Raw genomic sequence first — 25,596 nt, 5'->3', positions numbered from 1 at the left:
GCATTTTTAATAAGCTTATTGATTCTCTGAGCCTCTCTAAAAGTGATGTCATCATTCTACCCCAATATAATGCATATAGTAAAAGATTTTGCAAATTGTAAAATCACAAGACAATCATTACAGTACTGTATGTATTAATACCCACAGGAATATAGAAGGTGTAAGAAATAAATGCATTCTAGCAGCAGTGGGGAGGATATAATTTCATAGAAACATGAACCATGTGGTCCAGTACAAAACCTGAACAGTTCAAGTACCCTGGTTGTTGACCTGCAATCTGTTAACACCAAGACTGTTGAATGCCATACATTGTGCATATTACATTCTAAACTGTATTACACACAGTTGCAATGCATTGTTGTGCTGTAATGTATTGACTTTTTATTCTGTTTTAGATACACTGAAGAATTACAATGTACATGTTATCTCTGGGAAATTAAACCTGTACTTGAATTTTATCTTCTGGCTGCTCTTTTCCTGATCATTTATTAGAAAATTATTGTTTTTGGAATTTGTTATACCTCTTAGAAATTGGCTACTGCTGCTGGGATTTTGTTCTTTAGGATTCCAATTCCGGGATAAGAAGGTTCAGTAAATAGTTAGATAGCTCAGAACAGACATTACCTATTTTGTTTTGCTTTGTCATGCATCTTCTACTTATGTTATAGCTCCAAACACCCTTTTCAGTTGACGTTTCACTTCAGATAAAGTGTACTTTACATTCCCCTCACAGATCCTCTTTTGGAATACAATTTTTGAGTACCATCTGATAAAAGTAATCAATCATAGTCAAATGATGTCCAGAAATGTTTCATGGTAGCACTCTTTACTACATGTGGCCAGCAAACAAAGTGGTTTAACTCAACCACTGGCAACCTTGATGGACAAAACTTTACATCTATTATCAACAAAAAGGATGAACCCATGTGCCCCCAAAAATAATAGCAAGCTGTTTGTCCCTTTGCTTGTAACCCATTGAAAGCACTACCCCTCTGCACTCTCTCTGCCTGGCCTTAACTTCTGCTCGATAGTAGGACCATATTATCTCAGGCATGGTTGAGTGACCCTTCTACTCCAAAGGGTAGCCTAGTGCCATAGATTTTATGCTTGCACAAGAGGACAACAACTGTGCAAAATCTCATACACTGTAAACTGTAAACTGTTTGGGTAAGCTTGGGTAGGCCAAGACAGAGAAAAACATCAAGACAAAGAAATAGGGAGCTGAAGCCCATTTCACATGTGCCTGAGAAATTCTCCACAGATCCTGAAAGAATCAGGACAAAGCATCACCTCCAACCATAAACAATCAGAAACAAACAGACAAATACAATTTATATTTTATTTTGAGAGTATTATTTATAACTTTATAGTTAGGGTAAAACCAGAAATATAAACATATTATTATGGTTAATGGTGTTTACTGAAATTAAAAACCTGTGTTAAGCATATGTCTTTAGCTGCTATGGGTATCTCCTACTAAATTTAAACTATAGTAACCTTCTATTAATTCCAAACAGTGTGTGGTACGCACACATCCTCACAAAAGAGATGTGCTGAGGGGGTAAGCAAGTGTTAGGGAGCTGTGAAGAAATAAAGGGTATGTACTTTAGAAACTCCATAGCTACCTAAACACTAATACATCTAACTGTCTACAAGACCAAACAATGAAAAGAACATTTAGAATTTGGTCCTGAATGAGGTAATTCTTAGGTAAAAATTAAGGAAACAAGAGGGTTTTTTTTGCCTTTTCCCTTTAGGAAAGAGAAAGGGCTAAGCCACACTAAAGTTCATGTTATGGGTTGCTTGTGGTTGCTTCTAACTAAATATACAGCATACTTGCATATATCCATCTTATAAAATCCTTATGTTATGAAAAATTGACATCATTTTATTTATTGCAGTAAGTATGTTTAGTTTTTCTGTTGAAAAATAGTCTTATCACTATATCCATCATAAAAGCAGATGAAAGTGAAAGTGATTTGTCTAGATTTTGGCCAATTTTTAAACTTCATTCAGTAAACTAAACACATTTCTTCATAGTTCTGGCATACCAGCTGGAGTGTGAAACAGCGATCTTACACAATAGCAAAGAATTCCAATATTGGGGCTTCTTTTTTTCCCCATGATAATCCATCCATTCCTTTTATCAACTCACTTATCCAGGGGAAGGTCGTGGGGAATGGATTTTAAGATATCTGGAAATGCATTTTAGATATCTCAAATTGACTTACAGATATCTAAAAATGCATCTATTTTAAGATATCTAAAAAGCATTTTATGATATCTTAAATAGATTTCAAGATATCTTGAAATTATATGCTGTAGATTTTGAAATATCTGAAATGCATTTTAAGATATCTTTAATGCAATTCGAGATATCTTGAAATACGTTCCTGTGCATTTTGAGATATCGCAAATACATTTCGAGATATCTTAAAATAACTTCCTGTGCATTTCAAGATATCTCAAATACATTTTGAGATATCTCAAAATCACTTCCTGTAACATTTCCTATTCTTTCAATGGGACTTCCTGTCTATTTCGAGATATCCCAAAATGAATTTGAGATATCTTGAAATACACAGGAAGTTATTTTAAGATATCTTGAAATGTATTTGAGATATCTTGAAATGTGCAGGAAGTCATTTTAAGATATCTGAAAATGCATTTCAGATATCTCAAAATGAATTTGGGATATCTTAAAATGAGAAGGAAGTTATTTTGAGATATCTCGAAATATAATTTAGATATCTTAAAAGCATTCAAGATATCTTGAAATTCATTTTTTCAGATATCTGAAATACATTTTTAGATATCTAAAATTTATTTCATGATATCTTAAAATGGGTCTCTGCTCCATTTCAGATATCTAACAATGTATTTCAAGATATCTCAAATTGTATTTCAAGATATCTAAAATGCATTTTAAGATATCTTTAAAAGGACACTCAATTATTTCAAGATATCTCAATAGCATTTTCAGATATCTACAATACAATTTAAGATATCTCAAATACATTTCCAGATATCTTAAAACAGCTTCCTGTCCATTTTCAGATATCTCAAATACATTTCAAGATATCTTAAAATGACTTCCTGCACATTTCAAGATATCTCAAATACATTTTAAGATATCTTATAATAAACAAGTAGTCCCATTGAAATAATAGGCAATTTTACAGGAAATGATTTTGAGATATCTCGAAATGCATTTAAGATATCTTAAAATGCATGAAAGGTCAATTTAAGATATCTGAAAATTCATTTGAGATATCTTGAAACGCAGACACAATTATTTTGAGATATCTGAAACTGTATTTGAGATATCTTGAAATACATTTGAGATATCTCAAAATGTATTGTAGATATCTTAAAATGTAAAGGAAATTGTTTTAAGATATCTCAAAGCGAGTTTCAGATATCTTAAAAAGTAAATTACATTTTAAGATATCCAAAATCCATTTTGAGATATCTCTAAATGTTAATTTGGCTTGCCATACAAACCAGGAACCAAACCTAGACAGTGCACTAGGCCAGGGTTTTCATGATAACTTAATAGAAAAATATTGTTTTGATACTTTAGTTTTCTTGTATGCATGGCTTTTGGTGCTGGGACAGACTCTGACTTCCTGCAGCCCTGAAATGGAATAAGCAGATCAGGTAATGGAGAAATCTGGGGATCTTTATGTAATTTTTTAAATGAACTGTTGTGCTTTAATTCGTTTAGTTAATCAATGGATAATTTTTATCATTGAGGGAAAGATTTCCTGAAGGAAATACAATTTTGAGCTCTAGTAGCAATTATTATTATTACTAGACATTAAGCCCGTTACAATAACGGGCGCTAGAACAGTAGTGCATAAACATTTCTATGAACAGTCTATATTAAATGGCAAGGGACCTTGTATGTGGCTGTAATATGCGTCACTGTATTGTGTGCCTTTAATTTTCTCTCTCAGTAATACTGGTTTGTATTTCCGTAAAATTGCCTGTAATTTTGTCTGACAGTAATACAGTGGAACCTCAGTTCACAACCATAATTCGTTCCAAAACTCTGGTTGTACCCCGATTTGGTCGTGAACCGAAGTAATTTCCCCCATAGGATTGTATGTAAATACAATTAATCCGTTCCAGACCATATGAACTGTATGTAAATATATATTTTTTAAGCACAAATATAGTTAATTATACCATTGAATGCACAGCATAATAATAAACTAAATGTAAAAACATTAAATAACACTAAGAAAACCTTGAACAACAAAGAAAACTAACACTGCAAGAGTTCGTGTTATAGCCTTTGGACCCGCTCGCTAAAAACACTTTTTTTTTAATGAGTTTTAAGCACAGGGGAAAAAATGAACATTTGAAAAATCCGTAATTTAATAAACAACCAAGAAAAGTAACATTGCACAGTGCACGCGTGCGCCTGTGTGTGTCTCTCTTTCGCGGGCCTGCGTGTGTGTGTGTCTCTCTTAAGCGCGCACCTCTGTGTCTGTGTGTCTCTCTCGCCTGTGTGTGTGTGTGTGTCTGTCTGTCTGTCTGTCTGTCTGTCTGTCTGTCTGTCTGTCTGTCTGTCTCTCGCTCGCGCAAGCCTGTGTGTGTGTGTGTGTGTGTGTGAGAGAGAGAGTCTCGCGCGTGCCTGTGTGTGTGTCTGTCTCACGTGCACCTGTGTGTGTGTCTGTCTCACGCGTGCCTGTGTGTGTATGTGTCTGTCTGTCTCACGCGTGCCTGTGTGTGTGTCTGTCTCGCGTGTGCCTGTGTATGTGTCTGTCTCACACGCGCCAGTGTGTGTGTGTCTGTCTGTCTGACGCACGCCTGTGTGTGTGTGTCTCGCGTGTGCCTGTGTGTGTATGTCTCGCGCGCGCCTGTGTGTGTGTCTGTCTCATGCGCACCTGTGTGTGTGTCAGTCTCTCTCTGCACAGGAAGAGACTGAACTTGTGCTGTGTGGCCCCACGCATGCACACTTCACCAGAAGACACACACATGGGCACCTGGATTCACACAGGGGTTTTTATTGAAGAGGATTATTATTATTATTATTATTATTATTATTATTATTATTATTATTATTATTATTATTATGGAAACAGATGATCTGCTGTGGCGACCCCTAACATGATCAGCCAAAGAAGAAGAAAAAGATGATGATATATTATTATTATTATTAGTTTGGTTAGGTGCTTATGAAAGTATTTCGACACAATGTCTTGCAGAAATATCATAGCAGCAATTTTGATAATAAGATACAGTAGCCTTACACGAACCTAAGCAAACCAGGTTAGAAACTTTCAATTTTGATTTTTTAATTATGCATTTTTGATTATTGCTTTAATTATAGAAAGATGTGTTCATGACATTTGTCTTCTTGACTTAATTTCTTCTTCAAAAAAAAGAAAGCCCCCTGTTTCTGCCACTTTCAAAATAACACAAATTGCTTTGGAGAGGTATAACAATAACAAATCATTATGGACCATTTCCCCAAAGAAGCCTACTGAAGTCACTGATATGGATGCAGTTCAGGGGCAAACAACTAAGAAGGTATTCCCAGGATAGCAAAACAAGGCTACTCCATTAGCTGGAGGGCAGGTTCTTACATTAGGTAGACCTAGATAAAATTACCATGGAAACCATGAGGTTCACATACATACAAAGAATAAAAAGATAAAACCAAGGCATTGATTTGTAAAAACAACCTGCTTTACATCCGTTTCTAATTTGAGATTTTCATTTGTTAAAGGTTTCCTTTTATTGTCACCTTTTTTCTTATCCATATCATAAAATCAGTGAAAGTGTTAACTTACAGTTTGTTATTATGGAAAAGACAAAAAGCAAAACAAAGTAATATTTTTATTATTGTTTCCCATGTCTTTCTATTATGAGAATTATCGTCTCATAGGTTTAAAAATATAACTGTTTTGAAATTCAGCAACAAAACCATAGTTCATGTCTAATTTGCCATTTGTCTGTATTTTCTGTAATGCTCAAATATAAAATACAAGTAAGAGATAAAAGAATTATCAGCAATACAGTATGGTACTCACTGTTATGAAAATTAATTTAAAACTCAAGAGAAACATTTCAAGTCTGATACACTCAGTCATTTTCACCTTTAGACAAAGAAATGATTTTATGAATTAAAAATGTAAACATATGCAATGGCTATAAAAACTGCAAATTAAATTAATAAACTGGCTTAATATTTACTAAAATCTCAATGGTACGGTTAAATCATTAGCCAACATTGCACAAACATTCAATATAAAACTGTTTTATACACATATCCAAAGGAAATTTCTCTAGAGAAGAAAATCAGAACAGCAACATTCACAAATCCCTCCACTTCCACTGCATCAAAGCACTCTGCAAGCAGCATTTTGCAAACTAAACAATGTCTAATGAGTTAAAGACCATTTGAGTGACTTGGGATCCAAACCTCATTATAGGATGTACTGCGTATACAACTGAAGACAGATGTAGCCAACAGCAAAACTAATTTCCCTTTTAAATATCATTTACATGCAGATTAAGTTCCTCTTGTTTTACTGTTGACTTTCAGTAGTTTTGAAATATAAAATTACAATATATATTTGAAAATGTAATTATAGAAAAAATGACATAGGCAGAGAGGTATGCTTTATTACTTTATTACTGAAGAAAGTCAAACTTAATATTATATCATCTTAAAACTCCTATGTTGTAATTTCTGAGAACTGTGGTGTATTTTTGTTTTTTCTAAATAAGAATCATTACTATACAGTTCATGAAATATTGTGTTTTTAAAGAAAACATCCATCCATCCATTATCCAACCAGCTATATCATAACTACTGGGTCATGGGGGTTTGCTGGAGCCAATCCCAGCCAACACAGGGCGCAAGGCAGGAAACAAATACCGGGCAGGGCGCCAGCCCACCCGCAGTTAAAGAAAACAATGTCTTATAATTTGTCATTCATATTAGACTTTTAGAATTATAATCCTTTAGATTTATACAGCCTTAGAATTTCTAGTGTATTTTATAGAATGCTTTGTAGCTCATAATGAATATCTTCCATTAACATAGCTTAATATTTACATTATATGGCCTTGCTAGTCAACAATATACATTGTCTGTTATTGAGGTTATTTTCATTATAAAATGAATTTGAGTTTCTACATTTTTATTTGCTTTTTACTCACATTTTTACAAGTGAATTCTGAAATTTTCAGCAAACGATATTTTTGAAAGCAGTTTAGGTTTGTCTCATTACCTTTTGCAAAATGTTTACAAAGTAACAGGAATGTTGGTAAATAACCATTGCTCACATATACACAATGTTTTTATTGAAGATCCTTGAAAAAGCTAAAGTAGAAAAGAGAAGGTAACCCGTCGAAGTGTAACACTAATGCAGAGTTTTAGTGTATTTATTTTGTATGCCCAGACACATTCATTTGTTTATTTCCAAAATCCTACTTTAGATTTGTGGGGTTGTGGGACCTGGAATAAGTCTAGACAATTTAGAATGCAATGCCGTAATCACATGGCACAATCACGCACACACCCACTTAACTCTAATATAAATATGGCCACTAACCTAATTTAAATATCTAAGAGACTGGCTTTCGTAGTTCAGTCAGAATACCTGAACAGACATGGGAAGATGAGCAAACGTAATACAGAAAAGTGGACTGGATATCAAACCAGAAAGTAGGTGATTTCCAATGTCTGTTCTTAAACTGTGTCATCACGTGTGACAGTAATTCACAGACAATTTACTTTTTGGGAATTTAGTGCATGAAACTGGCAAAACATTGTTTGTACAACTCTGCTCTTACTGTACACTAAAGGTGAAACAGAATGGAGTGCAGAATGAAGAATGCACCTAATTAAACGGCTTCAATATTAAAAAACTGATTAGTCTACAATTTTTAGGAAGTTTAATTTTCAACAGAGTACAATCACAGAAACTCTGTTTTTGAGTGAAAATGACTGCTAAAAACTTGCACAGTAAACCTTTCATTTACATGAAAAAATAACGATATACACTCCATATTTTCTGTTCAAAAGCACTGTATCATTTTTGAGTTTAACCTTCCAAAGCTAAACCTGATTATAACAATGTGTCTTTTTTGTTGTTGTTGTTGTTGGCTTCTTTTTCTCACAAATGTTTCGGTTCAATTCACAGCTCGGTTCATTTTTGATATCTGCTAAAATGAAAACAGTAGCTTTAGATTGTCTTTGGCTAATGTTATACAGTGTGAAAAGAATTTCTTTCATTGAGCTTTTTTTTTTTTCAAAGGCCTTTAAGATTAATGAACAATTATGAGTGGGGACAGTGCAAAGAAAGTTTATATAACTAATTGTAGAAATTATTTAAAACTAGATGAAGTATCCCACATTATCTGGGTATATATGTGTCTAATGGGTTAATGTAAGAAAGCAAATGTTTGTTTTTTTAAATGTTGACCCTGTTGTCATTGCTGACTGAAATGCAAGCATCCTGTTCATCATCTACATTAACTCTCTGACAACTATCAATTTTTCTGTTCTCATGAGCAGCGCCAGTGCTAGGTTATTTTGTGCCCTAGGCCAAGCTTATTAGTGCGCCAACCGTCTGTTCAGCAGCTAACCCGTGCAGGTGGGATTTTTTCCCCCCTTATGATCTGCACCCTAGGCGAATGCGTAATTCACCTTAATGGTGATGTGGGACCTACTCATGAGTTGAGAATTTGTCCCTTTTGTGCATGAATGGTTTCAATAATTGTGGGAATTCCTTATGGGTTGGAACCATGAATACTACTTCTTTCTATTTCCTGATTTAATCCTACATTAATAAACTGTATAGTTTGTTGAAAAATAGAATTATATAAACTGAGCAAAAGTACTATTTTTGTATTGTTCCCTCTATCAAATCCCTATTTATAACAAAGCTGTTGAAACTTGCTAAGATGGGTTAAATATACTATACATGCAAAATTTCATGAACATCCATTTAGCTGTTTTGGTGTAATTTGTGGCGTTTGTGGAGTTGGCCTTTCCATTACAACTTCCCAATATTACTAAAAGGAGTCTAAATGAACAATAATATAACTATAAAATTGCATGAAGGTACCTATAGTCCATTTTTGAATGATTCATGATTTTTATGTTTGTCCCCATAACACCACATCCACACGCCTGCTGTTATTTCCATTGAATCACTGACAGTGAACGTAGCCTTCGCTGCAAGTAGAGCCAAACCGAAATAATATGCCAAATTCACAACCTTTGGCTGAACTGTTTTGGTGTTGCGCTCCCTCTCATATTACACACCCATGTCTGGAACTTTTGAAAAGCCTTAAAGTCTAGATTTTAAGTTGTATGCATAGTAATATGCAAGCAAAATATATTACACTGTACATGCAAAATTTAATTAAGATCAACTTGGCCATCTACAGTGCACAGTTTTTAGGTTATCATTCACCATTAGATCTCCCTCCCTCTAATTTTTGAAATTCCATATTGGGTATATTTTAAGTAGGACCAACAGTAACCTACATGTAAAATTTTGTGAAAATAATTTCAGACATTTTTGCCTGATTAGCAACCAAACAAACAGGCACAAAAACGGAGAAGATGTTACGTTATTTTATCTGAGGATTGAAATGAGATCCTTAGTATGCAAAATTATAAACAGCATCAAATAAAAACAGGCAGAGGGTATTACAACTTTATTTATTTAAATGATTAAAAAATTATCTTGTGTTCTGTGCACACTCAAAAGCTCATTCAATCCATTTTCTTTAGCTGCAATTTAAAGGAAGGGAAATTATATATTGTAAAGACAATGCATCTTGAACTGTTTTCCTTTTAAAGATAGAGATATACATAAATATTTCTTGCTCAGAGATAGCAAAATTTTAAATGTATTCTGTTTCATCTTGTTATTTTTACTTGTTCATATATTCCATGTTCTGAGTATTGACCTCTGAATTTCAATTAGTATTATACACATTCAATATACCATTTGGAGATTTTAGTCCATTTGTATTACTTTTTACATAATACTTTTTAAATAATTTTAGCAATTGTTTTTGTTTGGCAGTTAGTAAGACTCTCGGTGACAGCTGGCGGACTTTGGAGTGAATGTGTCATTGTTAATGATGAATCCACTGATAGAACTTCAGAGTATTCTGGTTTAATCATTGTCATGGGTTTGCGCTGTGATGCATTGCAGAGTGCACCTGACCTAAGACAGTAGAATCTGGGACTAAAAACCTTTCAATAATTAAAAAATAAAACTTATTAGGAAAAAAAGTGAGAAAATACTGCATATTTCTTTTAAATGGGTGGATATTTTTTTCTTTTGGGGTTCCAACATTCTGTTTTCTCTGCTTTTGTTGTTTTGTACTGCATTTTGACTATGCTGTATTTTTTTATAGGTGTGAAAACCGTTGGGATTAAAAATGACAAGGAATTTCAGAAATTATGAGAGAAATGAGTGATGCTTTGGCTTTACATTTGAGCATATTAGTGCTAATTGCACTTGCCTTCCTCTCTGAAGCATTATGATATTTGGTATTTAAAAAAATTAACAAGCTTATCTGTATCTTGGGCTTAAAATGGAATATGATCACTGCTTCTGAAGTGCAGGTTAAAAAATAAAATGTAATCATAACATCATGAAATAATAAGGACTTACCTGCAGAAGTTAAATATTCTGTTTTAACTGCTGCAAACATTTCAACTGAACTACGCTTACCCAATTTAAAAACGATCAGACATATAAGCACAATTTTAATCTGTTCATTCAGGTAATCATAAATAGCTTTTCTTAAGTTGATGATAGTATAGGAAAAAACATTTTGCCCAGTTGCCACTACTTAAAGGGCAATGATAGCAATATCCATCCATTTTCTAACCCGCTGAATCCAAATACAGGGTTACGGGGGTCTGCTGGAGCAAATCCCAGCCAACACAGGGCACAAGGCAGTAACCAATCCTGAGCAGGGTGCCAACCCACCGCAGGACACACACAAAGCCCAATTTAGAATCACCAATCCACCTAGCCTGCATGTCTTTGGATTGTGGGAGGAAACCCACGCAGACACGGGGAGAACATGCAAACTCCACGTAGGGAGGACCCGGGACTCCTAACTGCAAGGCAGCAGCGCTACCACTGCACCTGCATGCCGCCCATGATAGCAGTATGCTTTTGGTAAAGATCATATTTAGGCACACAATTAATAGAATTTCTTACTGGCAGGATCTGATGCTATTTAAGATTATTTTGGAATGTTTTTGGCATTTTTCTTTATTTGTACTTTTATTGGTTTATAGTTTTTAAGGAATGTCACGCTCGTGCACATAGGGGATAACTGAAGGGCTCTAGTAACTGTAATTTTACCGACCCTCCAGAGTTTGGCGCTGTGTCCTAATGCTTTTTTCTCTCCCTCCTTCTGCAGTCCAGATGATTGACAGCTATAACACCTCTGATGTCACTTCTGGTGTCCATCCGCATAGACCCGACTGTTCCTGATGGATGGACTCAAATCTGGAAGCTCTGTCATCTTTGTTGTGAACTTGTGTATGTAAAGATGTCTCTGAAATTATTAAGTGTTTTTTTTCTTTGTTTTTATAAATACAATTATATATACAAATATACCTCTTTATCGTTGTTGTCTCATTCTCTTACTGTGCATTGATTATGCCTTAGATGTCATTTTAATTATTTTTCACTGTTACTATTGTGAGGTAACAAGTAAGTAACAATTTCATTGCACTATAAGCACATGGCAATTAACATAATTTGAAATTGAATCAAGAGCCAGGGGTCAAACGCTTTTCTTCACTAATCTTTAGTTAAAAAATAAAGGGAAGATTCTCTCTCACAAAAGAATCGAGTTTTGTTAACAACTTCTCAATCAAAATGAACTGCTCATAACTATACTTCTTGTGTTGCCCTGCAAGGAAAACTGTCTGATCAACTAACCCCTGCTTTGCTCTAGGATTCAATTTATGGTTTGCTTATTTAATCTTCTGCCAAATAAAAAATGCTGTCAGTGAGATGGTCTTTTTAAAGTGAGACACACTCATTGGCCATACCTGCTTAAGCGTATCTCATTATATCACTGAGTAAGCAAGGCAGATCCCTAAGACAACTCTCCACACTTGTGTATAGCTCATGGTTTAACCAAATAATTGTTTTCCTGAACAGGATTTTTGTATTTGTTATACACTTTTGTTCTCTTCAATTGTATCTGGATTCCCTGCTAACTTGGTGGTAAAATAAATTTGGCGTGAAAGGTTTTGGCTGCCTTTAGGATTGAATGTTCCCTTGTGTGCATTTACATAAGCAATTTATCTTTACCATGCATTAATCTACTTGGAGGGTAGAAATCCTGCAATTGATTGTTAGAAGAAATGCAAATTCTAAAGAGCTCACAAATTGAGTCATAAGAAAGTAAATGAACTGAGAGCAGGGCAAGGATATAAATGGGAATAGTTATAAGATTCAAGGTGTAATTCTTATTTTTATTTATTTATTCTTTGCTATAACTGTCACTACCAAATAGAGTGCTCAGTCATGTCAATGTACAAACACGCCATACTACATACACACACACATCTTAGAGATATACGCAGGAATCTATCCCACTGAAATTCAGATATTTATTTATCATTAATGGTACTTATGACTAATGAGTATAGTTCACCCTGTACCTTTGCATCAAAGACTATACACACTATTTGACAGTTCAAGTGGCATTCCAGTGCAGCATCTGACTTTCACTCCCCAGCCTATCTTAATATTTATAGTATCTGTAATAATTTCAAAGTAGATGAGGAGCTCCATAGGTTGAAAGGTACCAGGGCAGGCACAAGGGCAGCACACAACAGTCAACTGCTTAAAGCATCGTAATGAAATAGGTTTTTATTAGTATTCCTAAACTTTGTTCATGGTCCCTCCTAGCATATTTTTCTAGCACAGTAACTAATAACGTTCTTTGACGCCTCAGTACATTACACTTGGATGCAAGTTAATATTAAGCACTGCAAAAAAATACATTTTCAATTTCTCTTAGCATACAAAAGATCAAGATACTTCTTTTATAGACACACTACTATGCTTATAGTTTCAGGGATTTTTTTTATCAGATTATTGTTGTTATACTTAGTTGAGGTAGGTTTTAAGCAAATTTTATTTAAAGTCCAACCATCCATTATCTAACCCGCTATATCCTAACTACAGGGTCACGGGGGTCTACTGGTGCCAATCCCAGCCAACACAGGGCGCAAGGCAGGAAACAAACCCAGGCAGGGTGCCAGCTCACCGCAATATTTAATGTCTGTTTTATCAGTATATCAAGAAAAACCTTGAACACCCTTTATTATTTCAGTCAAACTCCAAATGAAACATGGTAACATGAAAAGGATTTCACATTCACAGTACTTAAAAATTATGTAAAGAACAGTATACAGTCCAAGTTCCCAAAGTTAATACAATATAGGAGACAACCCCCCATGCAGCCATGCTGCTGTAGGAGAGATCTGCCAGAAAGCAGGAAGCTCTGCCAGGTTCTCCTTAGTAAAGGACTTTACAAACCTCAGTTTTGCATAAATGCCATCTGTGACTTGTAACAACATACTGGGGAACTTGTCACCACTATTTCTCCTCAAAGCCCACTGTAAATAAAAGCACCTGTTTCATCTTTCATAGTCATTTGAATAAGAACTTGTCAGTTACAACAAATTGCTCTAATTGACAGCACAGAAAATAAGTAGGAAAAGGTTTCCTTTTATTTCTAAGAGGTTACAGTTGGCATACATATGATACAACATACTCAGATTTCGCATTGCAAAACAGTCCCTGTAGAACAGTAGCACTTAAGGCTTAAATTTTTACATTTTTTTTTTCTTCAAGTATATTGATACATGACTTGATTGTAAAAATCTTTGAATATCAATAAATGTGCATAGTGATAATTCCATTAATTTGCATTATATTTTTGGAAGTAGTGCTCTAACAACAAAAAATATGTTGTTAGACAATACCAGTGTGCAGCATTTGACAGACAGAAATGATTTAATATTCTTATTATAGCATGCCAGAACAATAATAATTTGCAAATACAGACACTACGATATATATGTCTTAAACTAGCAAGAGAAAGCCTTCAAGCATCAGGGAGGTGCCATGAGCTGTCAGTCACAGCATAATAGCAAAACAGGCATCAACTCCCTGCCTGTACAGCAGCAGATTACATATACAGCTTATCCTTGTGTCAAGAGGATTATTCATGTGTGGCACTATCCAACAGAAGGTACATTTTGATATGATTGGCTTTAGAAAAGCTTTTGACAGTTCTTGTCATCACTCACATTCTGATCTGATTTTGATCCGTTAAACATTATAGCAATTTTGAGAAGAAAAGAAAATATTAAAGCAAGACCTTGAATATAAGGAGTTCTTGAAGGTCTTCATACCATTTGCAAGTTATGTCTTATTTTTTGCATGATTAAGTTTCAAATTAAGCATGAAGTTGCCATGGCCTGAAAGACTAATATATTTATATAGTAAATGTCAACAGATAATTGGAGGTGTCCCTTTCTCTTTTTAATGTTTCAGAACTTAATAAAATATTTAGATGTGTTTCTTGGTATTAATTAGACTAGTTGTTTAAAAATACTATATTATAAAACCTTAGTGACAGAGGAATAAAAAGCATTACTGGAGTCAATTCAACTTAACTAAAAAAACACTCTCATACCCACTTAATCCAATTCAGGGTTGGGGTGCCAACAGCCGGACCACCTCTAGACAGAGCAGCACTCTAATTATTGCATATACTGCTGTTTTGTCTGCTGTAATATAATATAACTCTTATATGTTTTGTTGAGCAGTATTGTTTTGACCCTGATAAATGGTTTCTTCACCCAGCCTCAAAGACCTTTCATGACCTTCTCCAGAACAGTATTGCATCTTTTTCTGCAGAACATTTTCTATTATATAACACTGAATAGGCTGTTATATTGAAAACATTTGAAACATCTCATGTGGCTGTTAAAAAGAGTATTTCTTTATTTTTCTTCCAAGCCCTTTCATAAAGATAAAGATCTCAGCATGATGCAAACACATCAGCAGTCCTAACTGAGAGGATAAAGGCAGGATAAAATAAAGTCACGTGGAGCAGTGAAACTGTTTCATAATTAACATGTTATGTAAATAAATACTGTATCTCCCTCTTTTTTTCTCATAAAAAAGCTAAATAAAGCTCAGTGAAATTTACTTTTGGTATTCTGCATATTAATCCAAAAATATACTGTACTGCAGCATTGTATCAAAATGTTTTTACTTTACCCAAAACTGTTTAAAATCTCTTTTAAAATAATTCTGCTATATATTTAATACTTCCCCAAGGTAAACATTATTTTAGCTTGTACTCATTTTAAGCAAATACTAGCAAAGTTTATCACTAGCATGTTAAGCCACTAAAGGACTAAGAACAGCCTTGTACATCAGCCGGAAGCACAGTAATTCCAAACACCAGGGTCACATATATCATTGTGTGGTCACCATTATTCTACATTACAAATCATTTACTTTAACTGCATGCATTCATTTAACTTTCTGTTCTCCCTAAATTCATAAACACTTGGTTAAAAAAAAAATCTAAGCTTTTTACAATTTCATTCAGACCTGCCGCTTACACCGTGTCTTATAGTTTGTGAAAGTCTACAGTAAAGGCTGCTTAGTACTACTAAATATATTGCTTTGTGTTCTTCTAATGTATATGTTGTAGTCAAATGTGTATATAATTTTTTTAAGAATTATGCCACATAAAATTACCATTTATGCTATGTCATGTGCTGCGGTGGGTTGGCGCCTTACCCAGGGTTTGTTTCCTGCCTTGCGTCCTGTGTTGGCTGGGATTAGCTCGAGCAGACCCCCGTGACCCTGTAGCTAGGATATAGTGGGTTGGATATATAATGGATGGATGGATGTCATGTGTGCCATGAAGATGTAATTGATAAAGATTTGCCCTGAAAGAGGCCTAGTCAAATAGCACTAGTCATTTCATGTTTGCTTGCTCCCACCAAAGACACTGCAATGTCTTTTTCAATCATGTTTCTGTATATGAGATGCTGCGAATTGCAAAATCCCGAGTCACTGCCTGGAAAGGCCTGTAGGACTCTGGACTAATGAGGAGGTGTGAGGACTCCAAACCTTTTTGGAGAACACTAAATACAGCACATGGTCTTGGACAAGTTAAAGTTAAGTTGAGGTTGACTTGAGGGAATTAAACTGAAGGTTTTGTAACATGGAGGCCTATTACCTGCTTCCTGTTTTAACAGTTTGTGCGGCTGGACAGAACAGATTAAGGTACACTTGTTTTTGAAACACACATAGGCATTTATGTATTGGTAACATTGTATCTCAATTTTGTATTTATATTTAATTTCTCTTCTGTTGCCATTATTTGAAACAATTTATTTACAAGCAAGAGGATCATCACAGAATTTACATGATGCGTGCCTTTTATTGCAGGCTAACTGTAACAAATATTGCTATGTGTAACTGAAATATAATTAAATAAATCTGAACCACATATCCTACAGCAGGAGAAAAAAGATTAAATATAGAATGAAAGAATGCAAAGATAATTTACTATATTGCAATTTTTGGATAAATGTGTGATTTTTTTTGTGCAGTAGCAAAGACATAGTAAGTGCTCTCCCTGTGTCTCTTCTTGCCCTGTGTCATCTTATTTATCTTTTTTTTTAACTTATTGCTTACTACTATAATTTAATTTTTTTTCATATTTTGCTACCAATTATGTTTTAAAAAACAAAAATAGCTTTGTTAGGCTGTTGTTCATTTGGGATTCTTTTTATGATTTCTTGCCTGAGGACAAAATAACTATCCATCCATCTATTCATTCTCAAGCATGCTTTGTCCAATTCAGGAACTAACAGCATGAAGTGTAAATACAATAACTAATGTATATTTTTAAAAAGGTTATTACATCAGTTATCATATAATAATTCAGCATTTTAGATTCCTCCATAATATAACATTCATATTTTATGCAGGGTTCCAAGGTGGTGGAGTGGTTAGCACTGCAAGAATATAACTTCATGGACGTGATCTGTTATTCCTATGTTCCTACGAATTTTGTCCTTATGACCCATATTTCTCCAAAAAGATGTGCATGTTAAGTCACAAGTGATGTTAAATTGTCCCACAATTAATAACACCAGGTGTGTGAATCAATGTGTTCTGTGATGGAATGACCTCCCATCTAAAATCTAGGTATTTTCATCCTTGTAATGGAAAAAGTGGATTCACAAAATAGGAGGGGGAGACAAATGACTTGACGGATGTTTTCTAGAAGCTGTGCACTCCCATTACAACCTGTTTGTATCTGTCTAGAATGTCATCACTGTTTATAGCATTTAAATTCTTGTATGCCTCCAGTGTGGCAGCAATGCAATACAATGTACTGAGCAGATTGTTTAGATAGTCAGGAAAATTAAGTATAAAACTAAATCCAAACGATTAGATTACATTAGATAAAGTTGATTTCCAAAGGGAAATTTAGATGAATCCAGCAGAAGAAACATAAAACACAAAGAAACAGACACACAGGACAAATAATAGAATAAATCAATAGTTAGATAGTTAAATACATTGATTAATTCATAAACTAATAAATAGACAGTATAAGCATTTAGTCTGGGACTTTGGGAGGAAGCATTGAATATCCTGATAGCAGTGGGCAGAAAAGACCCCCATAGGCGCTTCTTAGCACACTGTGGTGGAAGAAACCTGTGACTAAAAGTGCTCCAACAGCGCCTCCTGGAGGGGATTTTTCATGATGCCATCCAATTTTGCCACCATTCTCTTCTCCACAACAGCTTCCAATGTGTCCAGGGTTAGCCCAGGCTCTTCTGATAAGTTTGTTCAGGCATTGTGAATCTTTGGAGCTCAAGTTGCTCCCCCAGGAGTCCACAGCATAGAACAATACAATCACTACTGTGGACTGGTAGAACATTTCTAGCAGCTTGCTGCATACATCAAAAGACATGAATATCCTCAGTTTTTTGAGTTTTTTTTAAACTTAAAACTAAAGCTACATCTTTAGCTTTACTCTTACACATACTGCTTGTTTTCTTTGTGGTATAGGAATAAATGTCAGACATATTTTGTAAAAATGGAAGGTAAGAAGAAGAGTCGATTTTCCACTTTCTCAAAACAGGGTTGCTTTTCCTTTGCAAGCATTTTAGAAGCATATGGAATGGTAATGATACTATATGGTTAAATAGTGCAAAGGTTAAACCTTAGACAGCCATCCTTATTTGTTCCTAGTACAGCTATGGGCATTTGACATTGAGCAAAAGAATCTGGGTAGAAAAGATGGCAACAAGAGGATGCAGAAACCCAGTTTAAAAAAAGTGTAATAGATAAAGAGTTTTAAATGGCAGCAGATATGCTACTGTAAACTCATGGAAGATTTTCCCATTTACATGATTTGGTGGGATAGAGCTGTCACAGGCAACCATTAGAAAAAAAAATTAAAAAGTGTGGAAAATGCATGAATGAATGAAAAATGTCAACCATTTTAGGACACTGAGGATTACAAACGAGATGAAAGACTGGAGGTCATCTTTTGCAGATTAATTAAAAGTTAACTGTGACCTCTTGATTCACCTCTGTCACTTTAACTAGAAGGAACGTATTTCATAATATAAGGCTGACATTAATTATTTTAACAAAGACTAACACACTGAAAGATAGTATATTTGTGGAAATATTCAATTGTTCCTTTTTTTTTTACCAAAAAAGCACTCAAAATGTATTCTTTTAAGAGAGTGCTCTTCTGAAGTATTTGAATGAATACCTTTGTCCTATTGATATGATCTCCAAATATCAGGTGAACTAACAATAAGTTCATGCTTCTTTGCAATTTCTCAATGTTACACTATTTAATGAGATGATAGTTGTTTTTCTGTTTTTTTTATACAGTCCTTATAATTGTATCCTCTCTTAATATCATAGAGCAAATGGTGCCTTGGTGTTCCCTATTGAGCTGTTCTCTCATTCTCTGTTCATGCATTCAAGTGGAACAATGCAGATGCCAAACATTACATAAATACATTTATTTTTCCAGTCAAAGTATTTTTCTCCTTGACTATCTAAAGTGTTATTTTTAACTGTCTTTCAGATTATGATTAGCTTTAACTATGACCAAAACTGTGTTACTGTTTTGTTGTATGGAATGTTTAAAGTTCACTTAGCAATTCTGTAGCTTCATAAGCTTGTTTAAGTACTTCTGGCTTGAATAAACAGCATCCAAGGTAACAGATTATACCCATGTTTAAGCCATAAATATAATTATACAAAGATCTGTGCAGCTCAGTGCTAGCTTTCATCTTTGTTGGATCTGCCTTTGCCATGAAAGATTTCTTACAAATTTAAAAGTATATTTCTCATTGTTATGTTTCAAATGTGCATTTTTCAGTTTTTGCAGTACTTTCTAGAGTCCCAACTCCTGTTTGACTACAGTCCAACAGAGATGAAACTATCATTGATGTTGAAACATGTTTTACATCTCTGCTTGTGATAGCACACAATATGTTAATCTGTGAAACAACAAATTTGCATCTGCATCTGATAGGCAGTGCTTAGTACTTATGTACTTTCTGCCAAGCTGAAAATGAATTGTCCCATTCCTGTTCATTCTACAGCCACTGCTTTCTTCTGTGGCATTTATGCTTATATGACAGAGGTGGTGTTTGACATGTGTGCATGTCTCCTCTTAAATCACACTTGCCTCTGTCTCACTTTGAATTCCAGCCCCAAACATATTCTGTTGTCTAATGTTAAATATTTTTTTTCCTTTTTATTAATTTTATTGTAATCCATACAAAGCAATCAAGTTTTTACAAAAGAAAAATTGAGTTAAGAACAGGTCGATCCCCACCCCTGAGAGAGAGAGCAAGCCAAACGGCATGAAATTTAAGGCTTGTAAACATACCTAAATTAATAAATTCTCTGTGCTTTATGAGCTTATTTTAAAATATTACTGATTAGATCCTGTATGGATCCTCTAACTGAGTATTTGATTTTTTCCAGTTTCAAATATTATAACACATCGGTTTCCCACTGACTTAAAAGAGGAGAGTTTAGGTTCTTTCAGTTTATCAGAATAAGTCTGCGTGCCAAAAGTGTAGTGAATGCAATCACAGTTGGTTTGTCTTTCTCCACTTTAAGCCCCTCTGGAAGAACCCCAAACACAGCTGTTAATGGGTTAGGAGGGATTGTGAGTCCAAGGCTGTCTGAGAGGTAATTAAAAATTTTTGTCCAGAATAATGTTAATTTGGTGCAGGCCCAGAACATGTGACCCAGTGAGGCTGGGACTTGGTTGCAACGTTCGCAGGTTGGATCATGCCCTGGAAACATTTTGGAGAGTTTTAGTCGAGACAGATGTGCTCGATATATAATTTTGAGTTGTATAATTGTATGCTTTGTGCATATGGAGTTCGAGTGAATTCTCTGCATTGCTACTTTCCACTCCTTTTCTGATATATTAATTGAGAGATCTTTTTCCCAGTGTCCTCTTGGATCTTTGAAATAATTTCTAATGTTAAATATTAAGGTAAATGGGACTCCATTCTACTTATAGGTGGGTGTATAAATTAATTGTAAATCATTCAACTTTCATTTCTTCGAGAGCACATTGACTGAATGTGACAATTACATTCTCAGAGAGGTCTCACTGCAAAGTGACCTTTTTCTGTACCTTCAACATTCTGGCTTTCAGGTAACACAAGTTGCTGATGTCAAAATATTATTCCCACATCATTGTAAAATATCAAATTTTTACTCTAAACTAATCAATGTGGGTATTAACTGTTCTCATGCTGAAAACAGCTGCATGCTCATCACTTGAACAAACTGGGTAGCATCCTTGCTTCAGCTCTTCCTTAATGTTGAATGCAGCCTTTCCGTTTCTCAGAGTATCATAACAGTTTCCAGCATAAAAGCCAAATCTATCTGTAACTTCTTTCATGGCTATTTTTCAAATATTCGCACTGTAATATACTTTTTGACTTTGTGAAATCAAATACATATGTTTCCTGGATTTTGTAAAAGCTCTTTATGCACACTTATTCCTGTATAAAGTGTTTCGCTGAGTGCTGATAAAAGCACATTCTTCATGACCTTAAAGCATTAAGAATTTGATCAGCTTACACGGTATTCTAACATAATAATCTTTATCTCCTCAATTTTTTAATCTAAATGCATAAAATGCTTTTTTCAGCTCTTATTCAAGGGATACACAAAATTGTTAACCAAATGAGCAACTGCTAAATTGTACTGTATTTGTCAAACACACACAAAAACATGTACAGTATACATATTTCACATAGGATTAATGCATAGTGCATTTCTAAACAGGAGAAAATGTAAATACTCCCTTGCGTTTAAATAGTGCAAATGGGTAGAGTATTTATAAGTCTGTCAGACATGTAATCATTAGAACATTAGAATCCCTAAAGCCATACTCTCCACCACACTACTTGATAATTTATTCTACATGTCTATGATTTAAACATTTGTGCAAAATTCACCCCTCATAAGTTTCTACCTGTGTCCCCTTGCTCTTTTTAAAAAATTTATTTTAAAGTAACAGCAGGGATTCACTATACTGAGTCCCTTTAATTTTAAATAATTTTAAACACTTCAGTTATGTTACCTCTTAATCTCTGTCTACTTTTCTGAAAATGTTCAGCTCCTTACATTTTACCTTATATATTTTTTTCCATATTTCTCAGTCCCAGAATCAGCCTAGTGTCACACACACGCGCTTAAGGGACAGCCAAAGGGTCCAACACAGGGTGTAAAAGACACCAGGAAAAGGGCTGGTAACAAGCATTAAGACCTTTTCTCTTTCCTCTTTCAGAACCACTGAAGACTAAGCCAAAATTTGTCACTTCCTTCCTTTGTAGATGACCTCACTTCCGTCCCGTCCTGATGACATCATTTCCTGTCCATACCAACGCCATCTTTTCATTTCCTGCTGTTTTGTATAAAGCTGATCTATTTGCCATATTCACTTGTCTTTATTATTTTACTGAAAGACCCATATCAGTTGCTATTGATCACTCAATGACAACATACGGGGCAAATCCACAAATGTTTGTTTTGTGTGGTTTCAAGTACTTCATACTAGTCACTCTTCTCTAGACTTTCTATAGTGCTGCTATGTCTTTTTGCAATATAGAAACAAAAACTGAATACAGTACTGCAAATGTGGCCTCACTAGCGTGTTATATGATAACCTTCCTTGATTAGAACTCTAAACATTATGTTATATAACCAAACATCTTACTTGTCTTCCTGAACACTTTTGCACACTTTTTAGATGTACATAGATAATAAGAGATCCACTATGTCTTGTAAATCTTTCTTACAAGGTGTACTTTTAAGTTACAAACCTCCCATTGTGTATTCAAATCGATCATTTCTTCTTCATGTATAACACCTTACATGAAATCTCATCTACCACAAATCTATACAAGGCTGTATGTTGTCCAGGTGCCTAAAAAGTGATCTGGCTGATTCTACATTATCATCCCTTCCTCCTGTTTTATTATAATCTGCAAAAGTAACTGGGTAGTTGTTTATATTCTTACTCAAATTGTTTAGATTAAAATGAGCAGAAGCTCCTGTGCTAATCCCTGCTGGATACCACTTAGGACTCCTCTCACCATAACTGTTTTTTCACAGTGTTTAAGCCAATTTTGTGCTCAACTAGACAATGCACCTTGAATTCTTATTTATTTTAGTTTGATTACTAACTTCTCATAATGCACTTTACCAAAAACCTTCTGAAAATTACAGTGAATAATACCATGTACACCTCTATGATTATATGCCTTTGTTGCTTCTTCAAACAATTCCAGCATATTAGTAAAACATTGTCTCCACAGCCTGCACCCACACAAGCACTCAGTCACGGGTTCATATAAAGGATTTTATTCTTCCTAATGTCTATCAAACAATATAGAATGTAAATGGACGGCGAATCCTTCCTTTTCTTTCTTCTTTTCTCAACTCCTCTTACAAGTATTGTCCTCTGTCTCCCGACTACAACTCTACAAGGCAAGGCTGAGCGACCCTCTTTAAACCAGATCCCGGATCCAGTATCTGCCCATAGCCTAATGTCTGGGTCAGGCAGAAGTCTCTAGAATGTAGGGGTAGTTTCTCTGCGCAGCTCCCCCTGGCAGTAGGCATGGTACAGTATCCAACAGGGCTGTACCACAGGACTACACTCTCAGCATGCCTGAAAAGAAGTGGCAGCAATACAAGAATGTTCCCCACTGGTGTATTGGGGGAGTATAGGCTCCGGGAAGGCCAACTCATCCAATGCCTTCATCCTCTGGCCTCCCTTCCTGGCAAGGGATCAGTTGTTGACCTCGACAGGAGGCCAGATGATCTTTGATGATACTATACAGTGGTGTGAAAAACTATTTGCCCCCTTCCTGATTTCTTATTCTTTTGCATGTTTGTCACACAAAATGTTTCTGATCATCAAACACATTTAACCATTAGTCAAATATAACACAAGTAAACACAAAATGCAGTTTTTAAATGATGGTTTTATTATTTAGGAGAAAAAATCCAAACCTGCATGGCCCTGTGTGAAAAAGTAATTGCCCCCTGAAGCTAATAACTGGTTGGGCCACCCTTAGCAGCAATAACTGCAATCAAGCGTTTGCGATAACTGCAATGAGTCTTTTACAGCGCTCTGGAGGAATTTTGGCCCACTCATCTTTGCAGAATTGTTGTAATTCAGGTTTATTTGAGGGTTTTCTAGCATGAACCGCCTTTTTAAGGTCATGCCATAGCATCTCAATTGGATTCAGGTCAGGACTTTGACTAGGCCACTCCAAAGTCTTCATTTTGTTTTTCCTCAGCCATTCAGAGGTGGATTTGCTGGTGTGTTTTGGGTCATTGTCCTGTTGCAGCACCCAAGATCGCTTCAGCTTGAGTTGACGAACAGATGGCCGGACATTCTCCTTCAGGATTTTTTGGTAGGCAGTAGAATTCATGGTTCCATCTATCACAGCAAGCCTTCCAGGTCCTGAAGCAGCAAAACAACCCCAGACCATCACACTACCACCACCATATTTTACTGTTGGTATGATGTTCTTTTTCTGAAATCCTGTGTTACTTTTACGCCAGATGTAACGGGACATTTGCCTTCCAAAAAGTTCAACTTTTGTCTCATCAGTCCACAAGGTATTTTCCCAAAAGTCTTGGCAATCATTGAGATGTTTCTTAGAAAAATTCAGACGAGCCCTAATGTTCTTTTTGCTTAACAGTGGTTTTGCGTCTTGGAAATCTGCCATGCAGGCCGTTTTTGCCCAGTCTCTTTCTTATGGTGGAGTCGTGAACACTGACCTTAATTGAGGCAAGTGAGGCCTGCGGTTCTTTAGACATTGTCCTGGGCTCATTTGTGACCTCTCGGATGAGTCGTCTCTGCGCTCTTGGGGTAATTTTGGTCGGCCGCCACTCCTGGGAAGGTTCACCACTGTTCCATGTTTTTGCCATTTGTGGATAATGGCTCTCACTGTGGTTCGCTGGAGTCCCAAAGCTTTAGAAATGGCTTTATAACCTTTACCAGACTGATAGATCTCAATTACTTCTGTTCTCATTTGTTCCTGAATTTCTTTGGATCTTGGCATGATGTCTAGCTTTTGAGGTGCTTTTAGTCTACTTCTCTGTGTCAGGCAGCTCCTATTTAAGTGATTTCTTGATTGAAACAGGTGTGGCAGTAATCAGGCCTGGGGGTGGCTACGGAAATTGAACTCAGGTGTGATACACCACAGTTAGGTTATTTTTTTAACAAGGGGGCAATTACTTTTTCACACAGGGCCATGTAGGTTTGGATTTTTGTTCTCCCTAAATAATAAAAACCATCATTTAAAAACTGCATTTTGTGTTTACTTGTGTTATATTTGACTAATGGTTAAATGTGTTTGATGATCAGAAACATTTTGTGTGACAAACATGCAAAAGAATAAGAAATCAGGAAGGGGGCAAATAGTTTTTCACACCACTGTATATAATTCTATTAAGATATATCTAAATAATAGATTGTTAAAAGCAATAACGTAGTTAAAAATAGGGTCTACGTGATTTGAATTAGAGTTCCTTTCTTATTTCTATATTCATCTACATTGTGAATTTTCATCATTTTTTGTTTCAAATTGTGTTGAGGTTTCTTACTTGCTTAATAGCTAAAATGTTCCCATTTTACTATAATTTAATTTTGTACTGGACGTGTTGCTGTGTTCTAGGCAGGTGCAGTTCCGTTTTTGATTTACAGGACTGCCAGTTACAATGACAAGGACAGTCTGCTGTCATTTGCTGTGACAACATTATTAAGTATAAAGTATAGTTAAGCTGTCACACAGTAACTTAAAACATTTTTCACCCTCTACAAGGCATCATTTTTTTCATTAATGCATATAATTGTTTTAAGTAAGGCATATTTTAATGCTTATACATCCCTGAATTCAATAAGTGGATTAACGATGGATGGATATTTTGACATAATATATGA

The 25,596-nt window shown here is 35.2% G+C and overlaps 1 long non-coding RNA gene across 1 annotated transcript in view; it reads left to right on the top strand.

Moving 5' to 3' along the window:
- Positions 1-22,041, top strand: part of LOC120542014 — a 28,232-nt gene extending 6,191 nt beyond the window's left edge. The window contains exons 2-3 of the long non-coding RNA XR_005636132.1: positions 11,425-11,546; positions 21,928-22,041. This is a non-coding gene — a long non-coding RNA (uncharacterized LOC120542014). The remainder of the gene's footprint in view (positions 1-11,424; positions 11,547-21,927) is intronic.
- Positions 22,042-25,596: the final 3,555 nt, after the last annotated feature.

This window comes from Polypterus senegalus, chromosome 13 (genome assembly GCF_016835505.1).
Source record: "Polypterus senegalus isolate Bchr_013 chromosome 13, ASM1683550v1, whole genome shotgun sequence".
Classification (NCBI taxonomy): Eukaryota; Metazoa; Chordata; class Cladistia; order Polypteriformes; family Polypteridae; genus Polypterus; species Polypterus senegalus.
This window is presented reverse-complemented; position numbering and strand designations above follow the sequence as displayed.